Source organism: Pinus tabuliformis, chromosome 6, assembly GCF_031772625.1.
Source record: "Pinus tabuliformis cultivar Carrire ecotype Pingquan chromosome 6, CPIR1, whole genome shotgun sequence".
NCBI lineage: Eukaryota > Viridiplantae > Streptophyta > Pinopsida > Pinales > Pinaceae > Pinus > Pinus tabuliformis.
In genome coordinates, this window is record NC_142292.1 from 95,464,630 (window position 1) to 95,476,173 (window position 11,544).

The 11,544-nt window shown below is 38.8% G+C and overlaps 1 pseudogene; it reads right to left on the reverse strand.

The window, feature by feature from the left end:
- Positions 1-8,754: 8,754 nt before the first annotated feature.
- LOC149257430 (uncharacterized) lies at positions 8,755-10,235 on the reverse strand (annotated as a pseudogene).
- Between the last annotated feature and the right edge of the window lie 1,309 nt (positions 10,236-11,544).

An 11,544-nucleotide genomic window follows, 5' to 3' on the forward strand; every position in this document is an offset into this window, starting at 1 on the left:
TCCCCCTGATCCATGCAGCAACCTTGCTCCATTTCCTACGTCCAATCTGCCAATCAATCCTCCAGCAAACTCGCAGGTGGAAAAATCTTCCACGTTGTTGTCCTTGCTTACAGCTTCTGCTCCATTCCTTGCTCCAGATTTGCTATCGTGCTGCTTGCTGCCTCTCCATCTGCAAAAAAAAAAAAGAAAACATAAAAATTCGTGGCTCTTTGCGTTGGTTGCTCCACTCCTCAACTCAGCTCCTCCCTCACGCATTCATCTGTACGCTGCAGCAACCATTTTTTTTCTTTCTACGCAGCGCTTTGCTTGCCATTCCGTCCACCTGCAATTTCATTATTTCCTTGCGGCCAGCTCATTTCCCCTTGCGCAGTCACTCAAATTTGTTTCAGCACCTGTCAAAAAAAAAGAAGAAAAGAAAAAAGGAACAAACAAACAAAACACGTTGCTCCTCCATGCTAAAACCTGCAAACCCAACGCAGCCAGCTCCATCGTTCTAGCATATTTCTTCACTCTTCCAGATGCTGTCTTTCTCCTACATGAAGCCCTCATCTATCCGCTGCTGCAATCCTGTCAAACACTGTCCACTGACCTGCACACGGAATACACAGATTTTTATTTTTATTTTGATTTCAAGCTTAGGATAAGTTTAGTTGGATCGCATTTGATTTTTAGATTAGTGTATACATTTTAAGAGATGTGCGTTAAGTTTTTTTTTGTGTGTGATGCGATTATGAATTATGTGTTGTGTTAGTTTAGTTTCATTTTATTATTAGATTTTTAAATTTCAGTTTAATTGTATATATTTATATTTATTCTAAGTTTCATTTAGTTTTGTTTCATGTTTAAAATCTTAAAAAATCATAAAAGGTTCCAGATTTTCATTTTTTGCTTTTAGGATTAATTTTTTTTTTTTTTAATTTCCTTTAGTTCAGATTTAAATTAGTTTAGATCAGGATTTAATTTAGTTTATAGTTTTTGTTTTTTAGGTTGTAATTTAATTTAATTTTGTTTTATTTAAATTTTAAATTTAAAAGGGAATAGAAAAAAGAAATGTAAATAAATAAAATATCTTAAATGGTTTTAGCTTTTAATTTTTTTGGTTTCATTTTTTTAGATTTGGTTAAGGTTCAGTTTAATTTTTTTTAAATTTCAATGATATAAAAAAAAGGAAATAATATTCTTAGTTTTAGGCTTCAGTTTTGAAATATATATATATATATATATATATATATATTTTATTTTTTTTTTCCTTTTCAGTTTTGTTTTAATTTTAAATAAATAAAAAAATGTCATAAAAGTCAATAAAAACAAAAAAAAATAAAAAATAATTTTTTTTTTTAGACTTTAGTCTAGTTTAGTTTAGAATAATTTTAAGTTTTATCTTTATTAAAATTTTAGTTTGTTTTATTCTTAGAAAATAAAAATAAAAAAATAAAAATATTTAAAAAATATAAAAATTAAAAAAATATTTTGAAAAAGCTTAGTTCGAAAATTCTTTTTTGAAGTTTCTTGTGGTATTTATGTTCCATTTCTCTATGGCTAAATGCACTTAAAATGTTTATTTAAAGTTAGCTATGTGAAAGTGGCCACTATTCAACATTTAAATTCTGTGATCTTTTAAAGTATTTAATTTTTCTTTAAGTTTAATCACTAGATCATCGTTAAAGCATTGTGAATTTACTAGATATCTTGCATTGCTCGGGTTATTTGATGATAAATGTTTGTTTTACATGGTTCATATTTCTGCAACATTTAATTATTCATTCATCAACTCTATAAGGCACTGGTCTATTTACTTAGTAAAATCATTTTAGTGCTTGTTTCTTCGTGTCTTCCAACCCAACTGGTTTACAGTTGGTCATCCATTTCCCTACAGGGTCTACCCCCCTTAGCTGCGGGAGACAGGCTTAAACAGAGAGATCGTGTTAGGGTCCCACCCTAACCCCCTTATTTCCCACCCTAACCCCCTTATTTATGTAATGGGATCACGTCATAGTCAAGAGTCAATAAAGCCCATATTAATAATTGTAAGTGGTTAATCCGCAATTAATGATGGAACCACAGTTAGTTGCAAATGGGCCGTAGTATTAGATAGAGGGTATTAATAAAACCCACGATATTGGCCCGTGGTATTGCATGTATGAGTCATATATAAAGGATAGAGACTCCCTGCGAGGAGCATCGTGTCTTATTTTGTAGTCGAGCTCTGCTCTATTGGAGGTTTCCCTCTCGAAGAGGCAAGTGAACATTACTTTCCGAATAATAAAATCATTGCTATTCTGTGTTCTGGGTATCTTTTCTTCGCATATTCTGTATTTGGGTATCATTTTGCAGGTTAAGAGCATAACAAGTGGTATTAGAGCAATTTCCAAGGCCGGTGGGATCTCCATTTCTTAGCAAAATTTTTGGGTCCCCAAAAAGATCCAGGCAATGCAGGAATGGCCTCGACTTAAGACCTTGAAGAGCTTGAGAGGATTTTTGGGTCTCACAGGCTATTATCGTAAATTTGTCCGCAACTATGGTCGCATAGCGAAGCCCCTCACCCAACTCCTAAAGAAAAATTCATTCTTCTGGAATGAGGAAGCACAACAGGCCTTTACAGCTCTAAAAAATGCCATGTGTTCCACTCCAGTCTTAGCACTCCCTGACTTCACCAAATCTTTTGTCATTGAATGTGATGCTTCGGGTACAGGTATTGGGGCGGTCTTAATGCAGGAAGGGCGACCGTTGGCCTTCACAAGCCAACAACTCAGTGGGAGGTGTTAGCGCTTGAGATTTCACCCTAGGCTGAGGAAGGTAAACCTTCAAGGCAACATCAAACCATTTCACCTCGTAGCTAGCCCTACGAGGTATGAGAAGGCTCTCTCGGGTCAGATTCGGTAGATTTTTCAATATGATAAGCTGACCAATTAGGAATAAAGATTTTAGGCTAGTAAATTGATATAGGAAGGTTTGCTTGGGGTTTTTAATTAAATGACGGGGATTTTCCGGGCTGAATGGGCAAGATCACAGTTTGAAACAAAAAAATATAATGAACAACACAGGTTATTGACTGAGGCAAGGTAGGCATGAAATTTAGCATCAAATCTGGATTTCAATGGGATGGCAAGACTGGTGAGGAGCTAAGGAGGGCAGACAATAACTCTGAATCCTCCTTAAACAGTAGAAAACATTGAACGCGAACAAACTTATAGGAGGAGCATATAATACTATGAATTCCTACCTAATCACTTCATTTGTTCAGCTTGAAATGGTCATGAAATGAAATGAAACATAACAGTTTACATATGAGACAAAGGGAAAACTTATGCTAAATTAACATACCACATGAATCTCAGCAAACAGAGCTGTGAAATTCCATTAAATATCTCTGCCAATGACTGTACAATGAAGCTCTGCTACGCTACAGCAGCTCTCAGCACTCAGAAAAAACTTCCCCCCTCTGACTAACTCTCAAAATGAATTTTTAATACAATCCTGAAACGCTGCCCAAAACAGGGGCGCAGTTTTAACTAACATTACAAAAAGTAGGAAAGGGCGTTTCCTAAACATAGAACAACGTTCTGTAAATCTTATGATAATTGGCCAGCTGAGAGATAAATCCGGAGCAAAAATCCCATGAAATCATAATTAAGGATGAAAATAGGCGAATTTGTTTATTTTGAAATCTTTGGAGCGCTGCTTAACTGAGGTTATAGATAAGAAAACGAATTTTATGCATCTGGTAACAGGTGTCTTCTGGTGACTGAAGTGAAGGGCAGGTGTCAATCCCATTTGCTGAAGCTACAGGCAATCGAATCCTGAATGCCAGTTTGCAACCGCTCCCCAAATCTGGAAATGCGTTGGCTATTTTAATAAAACAAACTTTCCACCGGTTTCAGATTATGGTGACAACTAAGAGTCCCAACAATCGCCCGCAATTCCCACAAAATCTCCAAAAGATCGCACCGTGATCTGGATCTTGGCATTGTGAAAGCCATATGTCAATTCATGTGTATTACGCTGCTCCAATTATATCAACACTCCTCCAGTCAAGGAAAATGCAGTAATGTTTCTTCAAATGTAGATAATGAACCCAACGAATAGTTTGGAGATGCTGCCAATCTAGATATCCCTTCAGTGTTGGGCTATATCAAGGCTGACAATGCATTAACATAGCACTGGAAAATTGACGTCGATCACTCTCAAATTTGTAACGCTCTTCATCCCGCCTTGTTAGCTGACTTAAATTTCAAACTGTGGCGACAATTCCATTCCATAATGCAAGCAACAGTTAGAAATTAATGCATGTGTTCCATGTTCATTGATTGAATACCTCCAGTACCGTTGAGAAGATATGTGATTGTCTATGTGTTCTCTGGAAACCAAACCTCGAAAATTCCCCAGAAAAACATCATAACCTTGATCATAAGCTGCAAATGCTTGAGAGCCAACTACTCCATTTGACACCCAACCCAAAGAAGAATCCAACAATCCATGCTGTAAGTAAACAACCTTCTTTGAATCACGTCTCGGTATTCTTTCCAGGAGGAAGACATAACCATCAGCAGTAATGACGCGAATAGCCTCATATGGATATCCCAATTCTGTTATAACATCTCCACATGTGCGTGCATCTGTATTCAAGGATTGCTGAAATTTTGTTTGTCGAAAAGTGGAATTCGGATCCCAATCATTAAGAGTAGATGTTTGCACATGAACATCATTATCACTAGCAGACATGCCATGACTTTTGCAAGCCTGTATACTTGTGATGAGCCTTTTGAACGCCAACCTACATGTTTCGAAAGGAGACAGGAGAAAGTAAAGTGCTTTACGCACAATATCAAATGCAAATTCTATAACAATCTCTATAACAAGCTGAAGATCCTCAACTACACCACGTCTCCGATCCGTAGTACGATGAACTACATGATCTTTGAAGCTATTCATTCTTTTGCTTGCCAATCCATACATGTGGCTCCAACTTCCTCTGCTACTTGGAGAAACAAGCAACGATCTAGTCCACCCCGTAGAATTTCTGGAAGAATTAGGGAAAGGCAGTAACACATTACCTGAATGCCTTCCAAGACGCCAGCCTTCCCTGGTAATATAGCAAGAACAAGAGCAGAAATCCCATTGACTAATCGCAAGATGTTACTGAAGGTTTCTTGTGCAAATGTTTTTACTGACCTCTGTTCTTGCTATTGTTCTTGCATTTCTCACATTTTGTTGCTATACTGCTAGCACTTGAATGATCTAGCTTGACCAGTTCAACTAAACCCCATATTTTGTCCATTTTCTCTGCCTTGTGAAAAGCAAAATTATCACTAAAATCATAGCATAATCTCAGAGTTTGAACTCAAAATGTTCAGTGTTGCTGTGTTCGTATCTATCCACAGACAGGGGTCCTCCACGTATTTTCTGTAAAGATTGGCACTGCTGAAGTTGCGTCTTAAAAATTCCGCCACTAACTCAAGAGACCGACATAACACTGGTACCAAAGCAAACTTAATGGCCATCGGTGAAGAAACAAAGACAAAGCAGTATAGAAGATAGATGAAATCCTTTGTAGCAATAAGTGACTGGAGCCATAATTGAATAGCTTGAAGATTCCATGCCCTTGGCCTCCCATATATTGAATATATGGAATAAGAACAGGAGAATCCAGTGCCCACTAATGTAAAACGGTAAGCCCGATCCGAGAGACCCCAAGGAGAAAAAGGAAGCATCGCCATTATAGCCATGATCACCACCTGCAGGAGGCTTGCAGAACCCTGAATTTTAAAGTTGTTACACTTTGATCCTGCTGTCTTGTAACTTTTGTCTAGAAGCATGAAGAGAATAGTTCGATTTGTTGCTTGTGAGACTGCCTTCTTGTGTGAGAAATAAAAGGGTTCCAGCATCTAAACTGTTTGAAAGATGTAATACAAGGCAAAGTCTTGAATCCTCTGCAGTTTTCATCTTGGACCTTTTCCCAAATCTTATTTCAGTGCAGAATGAGATACTACTGTAATGCCTCTGATTGCTAATGATATTTCTGAATTGTGCTTGTGCAGATAGGAGTTTTGAAGTCGCTGCTGTCTTTTGAAGAGCTGAAGATAAATTACATAATTTAAATCAATACATTAAATGATTTCTTTTTCAAAACAGGGTTTTGAAGAAGAATCAATCTCTGACATGAGACGGAGTCTAACATTGGCTCCACTTGGGATGGCAGCTGCAGCTTCCTGGAGGTGCCAAGAACCGCAGAACTTTGGGAGAGCAGACAGTGCCTTCACCCATTGGGCAATGGAGTCATCATCATCACAACTCTTGACTTATTTTCAAACTGAAACTGAACTCAAACAATCTTCAAGCAAACTAAAGCAAGATGCTGCCCTTATGGCTGCTTATTTATGTACAAAATCTACTCTAATCTGCTGTACAAATAATAGATCAGGTAATGCTAAAATGCCATATTAACCATTCGAGTAAACCTAACAATGAAGCCGCTTGAGAATGCTGCCACGAAGTCACAGACGCAAATGCTGGCAGCCCTTCATGCACATACTGACCCTGGTCACGGAAAAGACAGCCTGATCTGTCAATCAAACTGAAAAATGTGCCCATGTATGCCGCAATAGGATCAAGGACACCGGACTCTGTTGGCTGCCCCAACTCTGCAATGCATACTTCCAGCTGCACATTGTCAATGTATACCTCTATAGGCAAGTCTGTTATTGCTTGTTGTGAAGGAAGGAGGATTTCCAAGAACTTTTTAGGGTCTTGGAAATCATAAGACTGGATCTGCTCATCTAAAGCTTGAATCTCCTTCTCGATTCTTTCAACGAGTAACTCACAGACGCTAGGATGATAATTCAGAGATTTCAAACATTGAAGGAAAAAACTTAAAACTTCTTCATTAATTTCAATATCCACTAAGCTTTCTCTAAATTCGTTTAGAGCTTCACACAGTGCAGGGTTTGCCACATACCCTACCATTGCATGAACATATCAACAGGCACTGGAATGTCTGGATCGAGTTGGAGTCGCCAGGTGAATGATTCAGCCTGCATATGTATCTGACTGCTGTCCACCATCAGCATCAGATCTGAAATTGATACAAGTACTGGGGTAAAAAGCAAATGAAGTGGTCGTATTCACAAGCTCACGGAGATTGACTGAAGCAGCGTTTATCTACTTGCGCTGATGCAAAGCAAGAGCGTTTTCGAAGGCTCCTGGCGTAACTTCAGGCTCCGTCTAAGACTTATGAAACAAACACATCAATCAACAAACAATTTTGTTCTCCCCAGTATGGTCGCCACTATGTTAGCGCTTGAGATTTCACCCTAGGCTGAGGAAGGTAAACCTTCAAGGCAACATCAAACCATTTCACCTCGTAGCTAGCCCTACGAGGTATGAGAAGGCTCTCTCGGGTCAGATTCGGTAGATTTTTCAATATGATAAGCTGACCAATTAGGAATAAAGATTTTAGGCTAGTAAATTGATATAGGAAGGTTTTCTTGGGGTTTTTAATTAAATGACGGGGATTTTCCGGGCTGAATGGGCAAGATCACAGTTTGAAACAGAAAAATATAATGAACAACACAGGTTATTGACTGAGGCAAGGTAGGCATGAAATTTAGCATCAAATCTGGATTTCAATGGGATGGCAAGACTGGTGAGGAGCTAAGGAGGGCAGACAATAACTCTGAATCCTCCTTAAACAGTAGAAAACATTGAACGCGAACAAACTTATAGGAGGAGCATATAATACTATGAATTCCTACCTAATCACTTCATTTGTTCAGCTTGAAATGGTCATGAAATGAAATGAAACATAACAGTTTACATATGAGACAAAGGGAAAACTTATGCTAAATTAACATACCACATGAATCTCAGCAAACAAAGCTGTGAAATTCCATTAAATATCTCTGCCAATGACTGTACAATGAAGCTCTGCTACGCTACAGCAGCTCTCAACACTCAAAAAAAAAAACTTCCCCCCCTGACTAACTCTCAAAATGAATTTTTAATACAATCCTGAAACGCTGCCCAAAACAGGGGCGCAGTTTTAACTAACATTACAAAAAGTAGGAAAGGGCGTTTCCTAAACATAGAACAACGTTCTGTAAATCTTATGATAATTGGCCAGCTGAGAGATAAATCCGGAGCAAAAATCCCATGAAATCATAATTAAGGATGAAAATAGGCGAATTTGTTTATTTTGAAATCTTTGGAGCGCTGCTTAACTGAGGTTATAGATAAGAAAACGAATTTTATGCATCTGGTAACAGGTGTCTTCTGGTGACTAAAGTGAAGGGCAGGTGTCAATCCCATTTGCTGAAGCTACAGGCAATCGAATCCTGAATGCCAGTTTGCAACTGCTCCCCAAATCTGGAAATGCGTTGGCTATTTTAATAAAACAAACTTTCCACCGGTTTCAGATTATGGTGACAACTAAGAGTCCCAACAATCGCCCGCAATTCCCACAAAATCTCCAAAAGATCGCACCGTGATCTGGATCTTGGCATTGTGAAAGCCATATGTCAATTCATGTGTATTACGTTGCTCCAATTATATCAACACTCCTCCAGTCAAGGAAAATGCAGTAATGTTTCTTCAAATGTAGATAATGAACCCAACGAATAGTTTGGAGATGCTGCCAATCTAGATATCCCTTCAGTGTTGGGCTATATCAAGGCTGACAATGCATTAACATAGCACTGGAAAATTGACGTCGATCACTCTCCAATTTGTAACGCTCTTCATCCCGCCTTGTTAGCTGACTTAAATTTCAAACTGTGGCGACAATTCCATTCCATAATGCAAGCAACAGTTAGAAATTAATGCATGTGTTCCATGTTCATTGATTGAATACCTCCAGTACCGTTGAGAAGATATGTGATTGTCTATGTGTTCTCTGGAAACCAAACCTCGAAAATTCCCCAGAAAAACATCATAACCTTGATCATAAGCTGCAAATGCTTGATAGCCAACTACTCCATTTGACACCCAACCCAAAGAAGAATCCAACAATCCATGCTGTAAGTAAACAACCTTCTTTGAATCACGTCTCGGTATTCTTTCCAGGAGGAAGACATAACCATCAGCAGTAATGACGCGAATAGCCTCATATGGATATCCCAATTCTGTTATAACATCTCCACATGTGCGTGCATCTGTATTCAAGGATTGCTGAAATTTTGTTTGTCGAAAAGTGGAATTCGGATCCCAATCATTAAGAGTAGATGTTTGCACATGAACATCATTATCACTAGCAGACATTCCATGACTTTTGCAAGCCTGTATACTTGTGATGAGCCTTTTGAACGCCAACCTACATGTTTCGAAAGGAGACAGGAGAAAGTAAAGTGCTTTACGCACAATATCAAATGCAAATTCTATAACAAGCTGAAGATCCTCAACTACACCACGTCTCCGATCCGTAGTACGATGAACTACATGATCTTTGAAGCTATTCATTCTTTTGCTTGCCAATCCATACATGTGGCTCCAACTTCCTCTGCTACTTGGAGAAACAAGCAACGATCTAGTCCACCCCGTAGAATTTCTGGAAGAATTAGGGAAAGGCAGTAACACATTACCTGAATGCCTTCCAAGACGCCAGCCTTCCCTGGTAATATAGCAAGAACAAGAGCAGAAATCTCGTTGACTAATCGCAAGATGTTACTGAAGGTTTCTTGTGCAAATGTTTTTACTGACCTCTGTTCTTGCTATTGTTCTTGCATTTCTCACATTTTGTTGTTATACTGCTAGCACTTGAATGATCTAGCTTGACCAGTTCAACTAAACCCCATATTTTGTCCATTTTCTCTGCCTTGTGAAAAGCAAAATTATCACTAAAATCATAGCATAATCTCAGAGTTTGAACTCAAAATGTTCAGTGTTGCTGTGTTCGTATCTATCCACAGACAGGGGTCCTCCACGTATTTTCTGTAAAGATTGGCACTGCTGAAGTTGCGTCTTAAAAATTCCGCCACTAACTCAAGAGACCGACATAACACTGGTACCAAAGCAAACTTAATGGCCATCGGTGAAGAAACAAAGACAAAGCAGTATAGAAGATAGATGAAATCCTTGGTAGCAATAAGTGACTGGAGCCATAATTGAATAGCTTGAAGATTCCATGCCCTTGGCCTCCCATATATTGAATATATGGAATAAGAACAGGAGAATCCAGTGCCCACTAATGTAAAACGGTAAGCCCGATCCGAGAGACCCCAAGGAGAAAAAGGAAGCATCGCCATTATAGCCATGATCACCACCTGCAGGAGGCTTGCAGAACCCTGAATTTTAAAGTTGTTACACTTTGATCCTGCTGTCTTGTAACTTTTGTCTAGAAGCATGAAGAGAATAGTTCGATTTGTTGCTTGTGAGACTGCCTTCTTGTGTGAGAAATAAAAGGGTTCCAGCATCTAAACTGTTTGAAAGATGTAATACAAGGCAAAGTCTTGAATCCTCTGCAGTTTTCATCTTGGACCTTTTCCCAAATCTTATTTCAGTGCAGAATGAGATACTACTGTAATGCCTCTGATTGCTAATGATATTTCTGAATTGTGCTTGTGCAGATAGGAGTTTTGAAGTCGCTGCTGTCTTTTGAAGAGCTGAAGATAAATTACATAATTTAAATCAATACATTAAATGATTTCTTTTTTAAAACAGGGTTTTGAAGAAGAATCAATCTCTGACATGAGACAGAGTCTAACAGGAGGAATCTAGGCCAATCTACCTACGAGAAGGAAATGATGGTCATCTTACATGCAGTGGAGACCTGGCGACCTTACTTATTGGGGCGACGTTTCCAAATCCGCACAGATCATCACAGTCTTAAATATTTTTTGGAGCAACGCCTATCCTCCCCACAACAAAATAAATGGCTAGCCAAAATGCTGGGATATGATTATGAGATCATTTACAAGAAAGGGAAAGACAATAGTGTAGCAGATGCATTATCTCGCCAATTTGAGGAGGAAAGTACTCTGCTAGCAATTTCCCTCCCCATTCCAGAATGGATTGAAGAGGCTCGCAGGGAATGGTTTTCACACACCGGGCTCTCCCAACTCATTTCTCAATTGCAGGTAGATCCAAATTCCACCAAGGGCTACTCGTGGCAGGATGATATTCTTCGCTACAAGGACAGAGTCGTAATATCACCAACATCCCCCCTCAAAAGTCGCATTTTGGCAGAATTGCACTCATCTCCCATTGCAGGACATTCGGGCTTTCAGAAGACGTATGCTCGCACCAGAAGATCATTTTTTTGGACAGGCATGAAAAAGGACATCCTTACTTTCTTAGCAGAATGTGATGTCTGTCAATGCCACAAAGGGGAAACCTTCAACACACCAGGCACATTACAACCATTGCCCATTCCAACATCAATTTGGACAGAGGTTTCTATGGATTTCATTACAGGTCTTCCAAAGTCAAGGAACAAGTCAGTCATCATGGTGGTTGTGGACCGACTATCGAAGTATGCTCATTTCTGCGCCCTACCCCACCCGTTTACACCAACTTTGGTTGCTCAATCTTTCATGGATCAGATCTTCAAATTGC